The following is a 16,208-nucleotide window of genomic DNA, read 5'->3' as shown; positions in this document are numbered from 1 at the left end:
CTTCCAGAGAAGAGAGAAATCCCTAATGAGATGGATCCCTAAAATTAAATTCTGAAGGGGGTAGCATATAAGACAATACCATAACACAGTGTTTTCCAGCATTTTAAATTAGTGGCGTGCTCTGTGTTGGTAGCAAACTTTTGTGACAGTTCTAGTTGGCCTGCAGTGTGAGACAAATGGTGTTCTCAGACTCCCATTCACTTATTTAACAGTATATATTAAATCTCTTCCCCTTTACTGACTGGGCAATGGAATGGAATATCAACCTACCTCAGAGGACAGTAATTCTTAAACACGGCAAAATTATTATTACATAATTTGTTTTGTGCAGAAATCTTACTATCCAAAAACAATCTGTAGTATGCTGGTCCTTCCAGGGACTTCATAACCACCATGAAGCCTTCCTGGAAAAGTGGGACAAGTGTACAGTTTCCTAGTTACCACAGGATAACTGACATTTTCCATCCTTCAGAAATAAGATGTAAATTAATCCAGATTTTATAATAAAAGAGTGGGCCTCAATGGTGAAATGCAAATACAGAATTGATGGCATATCAAATTGTTGCTGGTGAGTTCTGTATCAAATTGTTCTGGTGGGTACCTGTCCCAGCTGTGGAAAAAGCACGTGGATGCAGTAATCTTAAACCAGCCCATGAGGAGAAAGGAATGGGAATCTAGATCATAGAGCTATGTAGCACAGTCAATTTTCTTGACTTCAGCTACAAAAGCAGTGGAAATCCCTGGCAAAATGTACATTTCTTCCTCACAGTCTCTCCCTTCAGCCCTGCGTTTCTAATCTATTGTGTGAAGTGATTTACAGGGCACTGCAATAGGAAAAGACCATAAGAGTGAGTAAGCTGGATCAGTATTGTGACTTTGTACGTAGAGAAGAGAGTGTGAGAAGCTTGAACAGAGGGAATGGTGTAGCTGTGGATCCTGTGGATCTGCAGGTGCTCTGAAGGCCCATGCCATTGTACTTATGGAGAAGTTACACATTGTGAAACTGAACAAGGGAATACATTTAATTTCATGGATGTAAAAAATACAGATAGCATGGCAGAGAAAACTTGTTATTTTAAATAAAGGATGAATATTTTTACCTACTTCCTGTGAATATCCAACCTTGTATTGCCTAAGAATAACAAAAGAAAGATAAAAATAATTCTGCTTGCTGTAAACAAATTCAAGCATCTGGGATTGATTTAGGTACCTCTGTCTACTCTGAAGTCCACTGCAACCATTGCCTAAAAGGGCAGGGAAATGCAGGAAGATGCAAGGAAACTTGAAACAAATCTTTCATTTTGGCAGTTTCTGCTGGTATTAAACACCAGCTGAACCAGGATATCAATATGAGCATTCAAAATGCAATAGAAAATAGACAGAAATAATAGATAGTAATACTGTTTACTCTAATGCACACATAATCTGTAAAACTAAAGAAGTCTGGACTTCTTAGAGCAGAATTTATTCTGTAAGATTTTCTGGGTTCTGTTGCATGCTTCCTTATATTATTAATTACTGGTAGTCTGTTCCCACGTTCTTTTATGAAAGTTCACTTCTTCCTTAGATGGATATTCTGTTGTAATTTTTTCCCTTGGAAGACTGAAACTTGTAGGGTGCTTCCAAAAGGGCTTATATCTTGGAAGTAAAGCAGGATGTAACAAGAAAAACATCCTGAAATTTTAGTAGGACATCAAAAGAAGAGTCTCCTGGAACTGAGTAAGGAACTTTGTTGAAAACTTGCAAGTAGTCTCAACTGATGGTTCAGGCGTTCAAAACTAGAGCAAAAAAAACCCCAATATTGTTCCTATTGTTCTTTAGTTGGATGTAAACTGCAGATTCAGAATGTATTTTGTAACTTCAGGCATTTTAAACTTCTCAACATGTTCTCTCTATAGCCATTCATTATTACATGAATTCTGCTGTTTCCTCTAGTATGATGCCAATGATTGATGATCCCACTTGTGGTAGCTTTTAATAAATATGTAACAGGTAAGTCAATACAGACCTGATGGTTATCCAGGTGTTACCAGTTGTTGGGAAATTTGGTTGTTGTTTAAGAAGCAGACCAGCAGATGGTGCTCAAAAATTAGTTGCATCAGAATTGAGTGGTGCATTTTCAGTTCATTTTTGTTCATTTGCTTTTGTTTGTTTGGGTTTGCTTTTGTTGTTTATAGAATGGCTATTACACACATTTCTTCATTAAATGAAACTGTAAATAAGGATGGAAGAACAGAATACCCAGCAATTTGTGGAATTCTGTCTCTGAATTCTTACTGGGTTTTTTTTTCAATAATTTTTGGGTTTAATTATTATCTTATTGTGTTACTTAATTTCAGTTCAAATGCTAACAGCTTTATCTGTAAACTCTGTCTTTTCTCATAATCAGACTGAGATGTTTTGTCTTGTAGATTTAAGCATAAATGTAATAATATTTGGAGGAGTGATGATAGATGCAGATGGTGGTTATTAACTTCTTTTAAAAAATAGAAAAATTCTCTGTTTGAACTGAAGTTTAGCTGTAATGATACACAGTATTCTTAAGAGCCTTGGGAATTTTACACACAGTCCATTAAACATAAAACTTTCTGCAAATCAGAAAATCCAGTGTTAATGTTGTATTCAGAAAATTAGCGTTGGCCTGTGTTAAAATGCAGTAAATTCAGCATACTCTGCCATCCTGCTAACTCTCAGTCCATGGCTGTGACAACCTGTTGACATGCTATATTGCAGATTCTGTGGATGGTATGCCCAGGTGCTTGGAACTTGGCAGCTTTACAGTCCCTGCTTTCTTGGATGTTTCATGTGCAGACACCTTAATAAATTCCCAGTTCAGTTTATGTTTCAGAGTGTGAAGATGAACCTAACTTGGGAGCTGTGTAAGCCTCGCCCAAGGCATATAGTCTATTTTTAATTAAATATATTGGCAAGTTAATGAAGATGTTTTGCTTGCATATTAAAAGCTTAATATTGGCAGTGACTGCCTTGATGTAGTTATAGTGGAGTGGAGAGTGAAATTTGATGAAAAATAAAACAAGTGGCAAGTGGTGTAGTGGCAGTGGCATTTAAGCAGGAGGGATGAATTAGATTGGTGTTTGGCAGGAAGGGCATGTTGTGTACAGTGCTAACTTGCATATCAGTGGAGACAGCTATAGAATTCACAATTCATGTGAGAAGTCTATGACATGTAACGAAGTTTGGGCTTCATCATTTCCAGGAAAATGCAAGTAGTGTGCACTACACTGGATTTTGGGTAGTACAAATTTTATATGGGCATACACACAAAATCAAAACCACCTGTGCATTCTTTGGAAAGCAGAACATGTAGCTTAGAAACAAGAAAAACCTGCAAAACAGCATACAAATAAAATAAGGTACTGGTCTTGTCTCTTGCTGCTAAGCCTATTGTCATACACTTAATCTTAAAAATAATCTTTCCATTAGTGTTTCAACAAATGTGTCAGAGGAGAAAAAGTAAGGATTTATCTGTTCTCTGTTAGGTTGCACATAAGAGGAGGGATTTTCAAGTAATCACAGCTCTCATAGTTGATCTGCACTCGCCTTGGTTAGTTCTTGGCACACCTGCAGCATCCATGAGAAGCATGTCTCTCTTAGGTTTTCTGATGTCAGCTATGGAGCCTGCTCTACTTCCAGCATAAAAAAAAAAAAAAAAAAGCTGAAATGTACATCAGGATTCGATTCAGAACTGTGTACACATACAGACAATGTGATTTTCATGGAACTTGAATGTGTGACTCAAGACCTTTGATAAACTGAGAATGAATCAGACTACCCAGAAAGTCCAAAGCAATGTTAATGGACCTGACTGGTAAGCTGTAGGTATAGACAGAAAAAGTATTTTTGTAACTGCCATGTCACAGTAATCCGGTTTGGAAGTTACATATGCTATGGCATGTCTTTGAACTCAAAGCTGATCAAATGATTTTCTGTTTCTTAGTTCTTACTCTACTGGCAACTGAAGCCCTGGTATGTAGAATACCACTCTGCTTTCTCAAATACAGGAATTAGGTAATTTATTCATTTTTAGTAAACAAACAGGAATTGTCGTTGTGTGTACTGATTTTGTGGACTGGATGAATTACCTGAACTTCCATGGCAGAGTTCAGCGACAAGTACAAGCAAGTAATTTGTCTGTACATCTGGAGTCTTTGAATACAGGTAATACTGCACATGAAGTTAGAGCTGCAGCTCATGTGCAGCTGGAAGTCAAGGCTATCCATTAGAGCCAATGTACCCCAAGGCAAGCTGTTTTGGGCATGTTCTTATAAAAGAGGTCAGAAGCTCCTGTGAAAATAACAAAAATTATGGTGACTGAGTTAAGCATAGCCATAAATCTTTCTCTTGTCACACTCATCTTTTTCTGGTTTTGATTGTTAGCGCTTTTGTTACTTTGTTACTCTTGCTGCATTTCACATTTACTGTGCTCCACATGATGTTCATCAGTCTTCTTGTTCCAGTAAAGATGGTGTTTAAAACCTTGTTTTCTGCTCTGATTTCATAATTGTCTTCAAACAGTTTTATTCACATTCATCTTTGGCTGAGTGATGAGATCATCCTTCTCTTAAACTGAGTGCATATATTTACATTTCTGTAGACCTCAGTCAGAAAACCAGCATGGATATGCTGAGATGGAGATCATGGGGCTGAGGGTCATGGAGTTCAGGCATGCAATTGTTGCTGACTGCTGTTTTCCTGTAAAGAATAGGAGATTGCTGTGACACAGGCTCTGAAACCTCTGGCAACATGTAGTGGACAAAGACAGCAGTAGGCTCAGAGCAGGCCTATACAAGCATGTTGGTTTAGCTTCTGTTTTGATAACAGCTTCAACAGGAAGCTCTTTTCACCTGTATCTTGTGTGCTACCTAACATATGCTGTCCCCCACACTAAATTGGCCTTTCAGGAAAATGCAGTATTGATTATTTCAAAACCTGGCTCTTGCAGTCAGTTATTGAGGCTTTAGAGAGGTTATATCCACAGTATGCATCGGTTGGCCCTTAATGTCACCTGGACAAAATAGAGCGCTGCTTTGGCTTCAGGCATAATTTATGTATGCAGATATTTAGAATTAAGGGAAAGATGCACAACACCTCCTGTGACTGATAAAGGCTTATAGGTAGCATTGTACAGAAAGTATGGGAAAGAATAGTAGCTGGTACAGTCAAACCACATGAGGGCTTGATCTGGCTCTATGTTCCTGTCTAATTCAGCAGTATAGGCACAGGCTGCCTTGGTGACTGGTGAAGTGTGTGATAGATTAAAAACGGCCTGTCAACAGTACCTGGAGATGTACCATTTAAAATTGTCAGACAGTGTCAGAGCAGGCTGGCAAAGACTAGCAAAGACCTGTTTATGTAGCTCCCACTTAAACAGGCAGATGCAAATGAAGTCCAGAATTACGGTGGTTTTGTGTTCTACCTGCAGAGGGCATTCATACCGTTCAGTACATCATTACTGTCCAGTGGATAGTGAAAGGATTGTTTATGGTTATCTCAGTTATGGGTGCATGAATCAGGAGCTTTATGATAATTGCTTTATTGAGCATACCTGTCTTTTGTGAAGATTCTGAGAACCTCTGGATGAGTACATATGAAACAGATCAAAACTGTGGTTGTGAGAAGAGTGGTGAAAGCTGGTCAGAGATTTTCCTAAGCAAAAATACACTTTGCTAGCTGAACTACTTTTTCATTTTAGTTATAAAATGTTTTAAATTAATATTGTTAATTTCTAGCTCTTTTCATTTTAATAATTTTTAGACATAGTTTGTGCACAGTGCAAAATGCTTAAACTCCTTTTCAATAAAGCTACTCCACAAAGCTTGTACCGAACTTGCAGAGAGTGGCAAAAGTTACAAATATGAAAATTTTGGAAAAGACATAATGAAATCAAGCTGGAATGGAGAAAGCTGATATTTTATTTTCATGGAACCAAGAAGTGTAAGAAGAAAAAGATAATTATATCAGGGCTATTAATCAAATACTTTTCAAAGCATTTGTTTCAGTTTTAAATTTAGTATGAAAGTGATTCTTGTTTTTGAAGGGGGGAGCATGCCCCTTTAGCAGGCTCAGGAAGTATCTTCATAAAGTATCTCCCAATCCTGGAAGTGGCAAGGACAAGGAATGTAGACTAGCTGGAAGAACAAGTCTGATAAATGGTAACCCAGGCCCATTGTATCAGACAATGGCAACTGCTGAATAAACACTGGCAGAGCAGTATTAGTCTGCACAAGAGACAAGCTGAAGCACAGAACACTTGAGAACCTATTCATAATATAGCTGTTGATCCTTGGATGCTTCTGGAAGTGAAGGTGACTGTTAGAAAGTTAGCAGTCTAACAGTTGAGAATAGACTTCCAAGAAACAAAGGAACAAGAGCGGTCTTGGCCTCTTCTTGAGACCAGGCATTCTATTTTTGGGGATGTGCTCTTAGGACAAGCTATCAGACAATATTCTAGGAAGTCTATATTCATTATGTCAAAGTGAATATGAAGTATGTAATTGAGAATCCAGGGCATTGAGATGAAAATAAGGTGCTTGTCAGGAGGTCATCCTTGGCAGAAAATGCACCTGGATTGCAGTACACAGAATTGCTAGAACTGCAGTTTCCTTTCATGTAATAAGTTAGTGTGTATTCATGAAACTAAGAGTGACTGAATGCTATATTTCAACTTCCACTGCCTGAAAGCTCTCCCCTTGGATGCATATATTTCTGTAGTCTCTTTATACTGTCACAAGCTGCTTGACACAGCTTTCTCCTCTGAACCCTCCTCAGCTCTCTGACAAACCTCATTGACTATTCCTTAGTGGAACTTCCATAATAAATATTTGAGTGTGATCACTGCAGATGGTGTGCTAAGACTTGCTGCTCTTAATCATATTTTTAATACTGAAACCTTTGAAACCTTTCTGCTTATTCACACTTCCAGTAAAAGAGTTTATGAGCCTTATTTGAGAAGTGACTAGGGTTACAGTGAATGCCAGGTGGAAGAAATTCAGGAAAGCTTTTATTGCTGACTGACATAGATAATTTTCTGTAGAACCTATCCATCCTTACAATGGGCTCTATAATACTGGGTTTATGGTGCCTAATGCATGTATTTAGTTATGGGAATACAAAAAATACTCTTAGGACTGCTGGATCAAATGTTGCTAAAGAGATTAAATTGCAACAGTTACCTGACTTTTGTATGCCTTTGGGTAGTGAAAGTGAGGACTGGAGGACCTGTTGGAACTTGCTGTACGTTTTCTAAGTTTGGCAAAGGATTCTACCCAGAATCTGTATTGCAGATTAAACATGGGTACTTTTCAGGAAGGATCTGCTGGTGAAGTAGATCTTGAAGCAGAAGAGGAATGAGATTTTTAGCATTACCACCCCAAGTTTTTACTATGAGTTCCCGTGCTTTTACTGCCAGTTCCATGGTGGCAACCATAAAAGCTAAATAGATTAGGTTATAATTCCACTGTTTCAAATAGGTCATATTTTTCATCGTGCCTACTATATAAATTTGCGACTTGACTTCAGAGGCTTTGAGCTGACTTACAATTCAGTTAAATAGCTATGTTTTTTCACTGAACAAGTTAATAATCTCTAGAAAGTATATTTGGTCTTGATGAAATTCTCATATAAAAATGATGAACTTTGCAAAGGCTAAAACATAGATATAATCAAGTCCTGTGGTTCCCCTATAATTTCCAGTATGCTTTTTTCATACCTTTCTTTTACCAGCTAATAATTTTCTCCTTCAATAATTTAAATCCTTTCTGTTAATCTGTAACTGAAATAGATTTAGCAAATGAAATGGTACAGTTCTAATCAGATGGAAGTCTGCTGTGGCATTTTGCTATGTGTGGTACTCGCTGCTATCTGGTGCAACCTGGAGAGATCTCTGGAAAGGCCAGATAAACACAAGATAGTAAGCTGGATAAGTATTTTAGCTGGATAAACACAAGAGGTAAGCTGTGTTGCACAGAAGGATTTAAGAAATACTATTTCACTTTCTTCTTTCTAGCATCAGGGTAAAGTTCTTATGGCTTAAGCACAGTACAGATTCCTAGTGTTCTCTGTCATATAATAGTCAACTTGGATACCTTTTCTGTGCTGTACTCTTGGTTTTTACTTGGATCATATTTGATTTCACAGTCATTAGTCATCAGGGCGAGCTTCTGGGTTTTAGTCTTTTAGCTACACATAATTGCCACAGCTCTTAAGAGAGGATTCTCTCTGCAGCGACTGTGATAATGAATTCTGAATGCTGCCCTCACTATCTCCCCCATATTCTATTTTGCTGAAGATTGTAAAGGGCTTCTTCTCTTATCATAAATCCCAGACTCCTAGGGCTCTTAAACAGAAGTAACTTTCAGTATATACCTCATGATTTAATTCAGAGTTAATAGAGACACAGGTAAAACTAGAAAAATGGACATCTGTAACAGTATTGAAGTTCAACTTCAATACATTGCAAAACTGTTGCTCTGAAATTCACCTCCTGGCTTCTTTCTCCTTCGATATTGTGATTCAAGTCTTTCTCTGAACTTAGAGTAAACTGTGGCATGTGTTCAAAAATTACATTGAAAAAGCCATCAGTAAGGAGGGATCTTTGCACTGATCAGTGACTTTTATCAGTGGCCTTCCAGGCACAGATATATTGCACATATGAACATCCTAGTGCATATTCACTCAGAAGACAGGACAGCAGTTTCCAGCTGTCTGCCTTGTGCAGGTGAACAAGCACAATTTTCTGGTTATAGTCTCAAGTCACAAACTGCATGAAAAAACCTGCTATATGTAGCATTAGGACATAAATCCTTAATAAAATAAAAAGTATGAAAGACAGTATTATGCCATATATAAAGCAAAGTACATGTTGTCCACAATAATAAAACTTATTAGGAAGAAGAAAGAAAAAATTAAAAGCTTCCTTATGAATTTAAAATAATTTTAAGGTATTTCCCCCTTCCTCATTATTCTCCAGGTGATCCTTAAGTCCAGTCTTTTACCTGCTTTTGTGTAATTTAAAGGGAATAGGAGATTTCAATATCTGTGGCCTTTGAAAAATCAGACTTTAAGCAACCTTGAAAACACTTCTGCACACACCTTGCAACATCAGGTAAATTTGCACCCTTAGGAATCAGATGATCTTGATCTTGCCCTTGAATCCAGTAGGCTGGAGTTCACCATGGTGTGTGTTTGTTCTGAATTGGTGAGTCGATGGAATAGCGCAGGTGAGGTTCTGGTTTTTTTTCAAGAGTAATTTCTATTATGTTTAACTGGAGAAGCACTACATCTTTCTGTGATGTGACTTAGAATAGAACAGATTCACTTTTGTTTGCTTTGCTTTCAACAGAACACATACTTAGTTTGATTTGCAATTCAGAAGCATCATAATAACTGCACAAATTGTATCCAGGTTAACTCTCACTGGTTTAAGTCTTGGAGGAATTAAAATATTTTATTGAAAGATACGGGGAAAAAATATATTCAGTAATTCCAACCAGAAATTACAGTTGTCTAGATATTAGAAATGTAGCAGTTTCTGCCATTTCATTTTGAAACACATAATTCACATTCACATTCAACACCTTTCAAGTTTACATAGGAATGATAGCTACTTGATCCAGCTGCATTGCCTTGCATCTGGTTTTTTCATATATTGAGACAGTAACAAATCTGGTTTTCTGAAGACTGTTGATCAAAGTCGTTGAAGCACAGATCTTGATGACTGCTAGCATTAAGATCTTTCTGTCTTGAAGAAGGATGAAGTTGTGGCAAAATTCAATAGCAATTTTCTTTATGCACTCAGCACGGACTCACTTTTTTTCATCAGTGGCACATGAAGTGGAAAAAAAGGTGATTTGAATAAGTTTAGAAAAGGAACAGATTATTATTATAGTTGTTATTGCTGCTGTTGTTGTTACTTATATAAATATTATGATAGTTATACAATCTGTCCTAAGAGTCACTCTGATCTAAAGAGGACAGAGTGACTTGGGAATAAAAGCCTCACCATGTGTCCTGCTCAAGGACATTACTCTTACCTGTGTCATGAATTTGTTCCTATACCTTTGTGTTCCTTAACCATGTAATCTGTCCTTGCCAGACATTTTAACCTGTTGATTCTCTCTCTTATCTCAGTCTTCATATTTTATGCTGAAAAATGTCATGTTTTCTTTTCTTTTAACCTTGATAGGCACAGTCTATGTTTTAAAACTATTTCCTTCTACCCTCACAGAAATCTAGCTTCTGAGCCACTGTGCAGCTTTATATTCCCATTCTTTTTCATTCACTTTGAATGTTTCCAAAATTTTCTGCCCTTAGGCCAAGGATTTTCTAAAGTGCATCTTGAATTACTTAAAACGGGTTATGGAGCAGGGTTCTGTCTGTAAAACCAGGAGACAAGAGTTCACTTTAAACGTGGTTGTGTGACTCAGCTCAAATTTATATAATTTTGATCAGTCTACAATTGCTTATTTCTCAAATGCAGTTTCGTAAGTGGTAAAATGAAAAAAAAAAATTACAAACTATTTAGGGTGACTCTGTTTACCCTTCCTTTCCTCTTTTCCTTATTCTACATCTGGGCAGCTCAATTCTGTTTCAGTCTTTTCTCTTTAACTGTTTGGCCTAAATACACTCTGATGCGTTAATTAGCATATACATGTTTATCTTTGTGAATCTTAGTCTGGAATGAAGCCCATGAACTTGTATTTGCCTATAATGGCCTGACTTTTAAGGTTCAGCCCAGTCAATAAGCATTTCATACACTGCTAGAGAGAGATAAAACGTCTCCTTGTCCTGGTGCCATCTCTCAGGCACACGGGCCTCAGAGTTGTTAATGAGGCCATTCAGCATCGCCACTTTACACAGCATCTAAAGTCAATACCCAAGTAAGTCATTCAGCAGAGCTGTAATTTACCTTCTAACACCACGAACTGCCTTCACCAGCTCTTTGAATGCTTAAGTGCTTGAAAGGTGTGGTGCATTACAATGTAAAAAATAAGACCGAAGGCAGAATCTTGAAATAATAATTACAGTAGGTTCAAAGAAACAGCCTACTTTAACTTTATTAAAAAATGAGGTCCTGCTGTTTTAAAGTCAGACTTCCAGATTATCTAAAGAGCCACAAAACGTGAGAATGGCCTCAGTGTCAGACTGAATGTCTTATCTAACCTGGTATCCTTTCTCAGGCAATGTCCAAAAATGGATGTTGAGGGAACACTAGAAAAGGAAGGGAAAACATATATACTCCCACAAATATTCCTATCATCGAGTACTCTGTGGTTCAGGAACTTCCTGAGCAAGAGATGGTGCTTGTATTTTAGAACTCTTGATGAATTTCTTTACTGGTAACTTTCACAGTCTTCTTCAGGAAGAGACAGAGGAGATAAAATGAGTGCTCTCTTCATTTTCTGACCTTTATTTCTGAGAAAAACATTGGCCCCGTTCCACAAAGTCAGAAGTAGCTGTAGTGCTGTTATAGCAGCTCAGTGGCCTATAGCTCGAGTTAGAATGATAATGGCAATTTCACATCTCCTGGCATGAATGCATGACACTGGAGCTACACATTGGTCATGGAGTGGGACTGACTGATGCATTCAAAATATTTTTGCTGTATTTACTTGGGTTTTTCTTTCAAAGGAAAAGCTTAAAAATACCTTTAATGAGCTACTTAAATGTTGAATCTTCAGTTGTTTCAATTGTGCAGTCATACTGCTATGAATAAAACATTGCATACTCTTCTAAATCTGGCCTAATGCCCGAGTCAGATTGGGTGAGCTAAGGGCATTTCTTTTGCAGGTTCCATATGGAGCCTATCCCAGCTTTATTTTTATATATATGATATTTTTATCTAATATTTTTATATTATATTTATATGTTATTTTTAATGAAAATATTTGGACAATTTCACGCAAGTTTCATTTCTGATTAGTACCCAATAACTGGAGTGAATTGACAGATGTCAATGTACAGTAAAAAGCAATGTAAATTGCCGCCCGTATATATAATAATTAGCACGTGAGAATTCTAAGCAGCATTATATTCATTTTTATGCCATAGTAAACAGAATAAATCCAAACTAGATTGTTAAGGCTTTTTTTCCATCCTGATTGTGGTGGGATACAAATTAAACGTTCCAAGCTATGCCTTACTTAGTGGATAGTAAGCAGTGATTTTAGTACAGCAATTTCGAGTGAAGGAAAATTGAAAGCACAGCATCTCTGGTGCCAGGAAGAGTGCACCCGATGGCACAGCCCCTCCGTTAAAAACAAATGGGAAAATTAGTGGTAAACAATGCTTCAAACATTTCTTCAATAAAATTAAACTTAGCTAAAACTTAACTGCTTAAATTCGAAGCATTTAATGATGCTGAATAAATACACTGCAGTTTGGTATATCAATAGCAAATAGGTATGGATACAAGTTATGTTTTTATACACCATCTCACAAAGGCAAGAGAGCTTTCTCAGTCTGTGTTGCCAGGGGCATATTGCTATACGCAAAACTGCTTTGCTGCTTAATTACCATTTTTTGTTTACAGGGCAGATATAGTGATATATAAATATATTTATATATACTGGTGGATTCTTACCAGAGAATATACCTTGAGCTATTCTATCCCATGTACTGCTGTTAAGCATAGCCAAGGAGAGAAATTATTTCACTTCTACATTCTCCAGAAGCCTGGCTCTGAAACTGAGCTGTTAGCTTGAGCTGAGCTTCACGCATAAGCTAATTTAAAATTGTCTTTGACATGCCTGCACAAGCTGTGTTGACTACACATAGGTGCTCTACAAGGAGACTATGGCAAACTGCAGAAAAGAAGCAGTCAAAGCTGGGCTTTGAAATTACTTGAAATTATTTATGCAAGCTCTCAAACTCAGAGCAGTAATAATTTTCAGATTAAAACCTCAAAGAATTTCTGTAACTAATGTTTCATCTCCCTGTGATGAATCTTATACTAGACTTAAAGCCATATTCAGTTGTAATACACAGCCTTGAACTCCTGTCCAGTGTGTTTAAAAAAGGTTGGTGAACTCTGTCAGGTACTCTAAAACCTTTGTGAAAGTATATATTCATGACTTCTATTCAAATGTTTATTGGGGGAAAAAACCCCAGCTTTCTCACAGCTTAGAACACTAATAATTTGTGGATCTATGAAGCAGAAAATGTGCCTACAATGTGACTTAAATGTAACTTGGTGCAGTGTTGTATTCTTGAAACTGCCAGCATATGAAAGTGGGATGAGCTTTTTCCCAACAAATACATTCTTCCAGGTCCTTAGAATTCACTGTGTGCAGATATGTGAGGAAAATGATTTTTGATTTGTCTGTGCTGAACATCTCAGTACTATCTTGTGTTTAAGATAGATGTGATGTGTCCCTTTGGAGCTCGGTTGTGGGGCCTTTTTCAGCTGTAGGTCCCTAAAGCACACCTGAATAAGCACACTGCGCACAGAGCAACTTCACTTTCTTAGCATTCCAGAGGAGGAGTGTCTCTTCCCTCCCTCCTCCCCATTAATTCAGTTGTCTAATCAAAGTACACAGTTCATATCATCCAAGTGAAGCATTTAACTCCCTCTCCGTGCTTCCAAAGCATCTTAATATATGGCATTTGATTCCACTCTATGCACATAGCACCTCAGGGGTTGTCCAGAAAGCGTGAGAGCTTTAAAGCTACCCAGGCTAGTTCTGAGCAAGCTGGCTAAGTACCAAGAGATACAAATTTGTGCAGCATAAGGCTTCTCCTTAGCTAATATATCTAGTTTTCATGACACAGTACAACCAATAGCAATACAGATTTTGGATAGCTTACCTATTCCTACATTTTCTCTATCTTTGTAGAAGAAATCCCCAATTCCCTTTGTATCTAAGTGTATTTTTCTAATATAAAAAGGAGATTCTGTTTCTTGTACTGTTATATGATACAACAATTACTAATCAATTGAACAGATATTTCTTTCCAGAGGTGATTTTCTTCAGAAATATTTTTTACTGTTTAGGCTTTGCAGACTTTAGTGTTAAGGATTTTGCACACTCTGTGCATTCAAAATATGGAAATTTAGTGCATGAGAGTAAAGTAATGAATTTGTAGTTTCTTCTAAACTCCAGCTAAGACTGACATTTAAATTAATTCTCATCTATCTTTCATTGCAACTACTGTGGCTAACATGATTTGAACGAATTAGACAAAAGTGTTTTAAAAGATAATTAACTTTGCAAGGATACTTCACAGCATATGTGATTCTACACCTTATATCACTCATTATTCAGCATTGTCTGAAGCTTTCTAATATTACTCAATTCCAATGTTAATCCAAATGAATACCTCACTAATTGTTATTTAATGCATCCCCAAAAATACTCCTCAGCAACAAAATAAATTAGAAATTACGACTTGTAAGCAGTAAAACATTTACTTTCGTGATCCAAAGGCAAAATAGAAATACTATCAGAGTGAAAACACAGTGGTAGTAATGAGAGTACATCACAGTATCATTATGCAGGTCTTAAATATGACCTAAAGGGACAGTGTATCCTTAAGGAAGTAAATGCCTGTAATACACATATAAGGAGCAAAAACTATTGGGGTAGTATTATGTGTAGTCTTGGCTACTGGGAAAACCTTATACAAAAAGCAGAAATTAGTCCTGTATCTGAAAGTATATGGGGTGGTTTTTTTGTAGCCTTATTTCTACTTTTTCTATCAGGCCAAAGCTGGATACGCCGCAGCACCTCAATGTTTTTCTCAGAGTTCAGAACAGAGCACAGTACTTGAGCTGTGTCCTCAGCAGAGCTGTGTACGAGGGACAGAGCTCCTCAGCTAAGTGCACAGCTTAAATGGCTTCCCAAACCTGTCCCTGTGCCTGAGCAATGCTTTCAGCAGCTATGTGCGTGTGTGTGCACGCTCCCAAAACCTAACCCGCATTCTGGAATGCAAACACAGAAACAGCAGCTGTTCAGCAGGATGCAACGTAGGCTGATTGACTACTCCATGGAAAAAGAATGACATATGGGTTTAGTTCTCATTTAAACAAAATGAAGAATCATTTAATATTTCCTTGGTTCATTTTTTATAGTATAAGTCATACTTAAAAAATGAACCAAGGAAATATTAAATGATTTAATCAGGTAAAATCCTGATTTTTATCATGTCTCTTATACATGATAAAAATCTCAGCTTTTTAATGTATTTAATTATGCATCAGAAAAGTAATTTTAAAAGCCTATTTGACACCTACTTTGTACAAGAATATTCAAAACAACTATGCTGTATACACAGTATGGTTTTCCACGTACAAAACCGCATTAGGAGGGCGTTCAGCTTACATCCTTAAATCACAAAATGTCACTATAACCTGTTATGTATTAGGAAATTTAAAAAGACCTTGTAAGCACACCTTCACAATACCAAAAAATACTGTAAGGCTCCTGTGGTCAATTTAACACTTCAAAAAGCTTTCACCTTATGCAATAATGGGCATTACCTCTTTGAAAATCATACTGTCCCCACTACATTTCTACAGCATCTTTCATTCAAAAATATTTGTATTCACATTACTGGCAACCTCTTGAACAGAGGAGAGCAACCAGAAGTACTGAAGCCATCTGGGACAACTTCTGACTGTTATGAAAAATGCCATGGGATATGGCTGCTTTTTTAGAACAGGCAAGGCTTTGTTTTTAGTAATTTAACTTGTATGAAAATCCCATAGTTAGTAATATACCTGGAACTTCATGTCTCTACCTAAGACAGAATTTCTCCTTCAAATATCAGTTGCAATTAGCAGTTCTCACTACTTACAAAATTTGAAGGTTATGCTAACAGCAATCAGAACTGGGTATTAATCTGCAAACATTTATACTAAATATACAATAGCATTGAGTACATTCACCAAGTGCAGTGGGTGGCAGCTTGCCACATGGATTAATGCCTCCAGATAAATGATTGTTTTACCTCAAACCATGGACAAAAGATGACATGATTGCAACAGTGTAATTAATAACCTACCACTTCATTAATTGTTACAATCATATCTTCATGGATCAGCTTGAAAAATCTAGGGAACTTGAAAGGTTTTGTTGTGGTTTTTCTTTTTCCTTTGGCTATTCAATAGAAGAGACAATGAATAGTGTATTAACTTGGTATTTTCTGATGCAGCCTTCTGTTTATTGTGTATGAGAGTTATGATTGATTTG

This window comes from Haemorhous mexicanus, chromosome 8, assembly GCF_027477595.1.
Source record: "Haemorhous mexicanus isolate bHaeMex1 chromosome 8, bHaeMex1.pri, whole genome shotgun sequence".
NCBI classification, from domain to species: Eukaryota; Metazoa; Chordata; class Aves; order Passeriformes; family Fringillidae; genus Haemorhous; species Haemorhous mexicanus.
The sequence above is the reverse complement of the archived record's forward strand: the minus strand, read 5'-3'. Positions refer to the sequence as shown.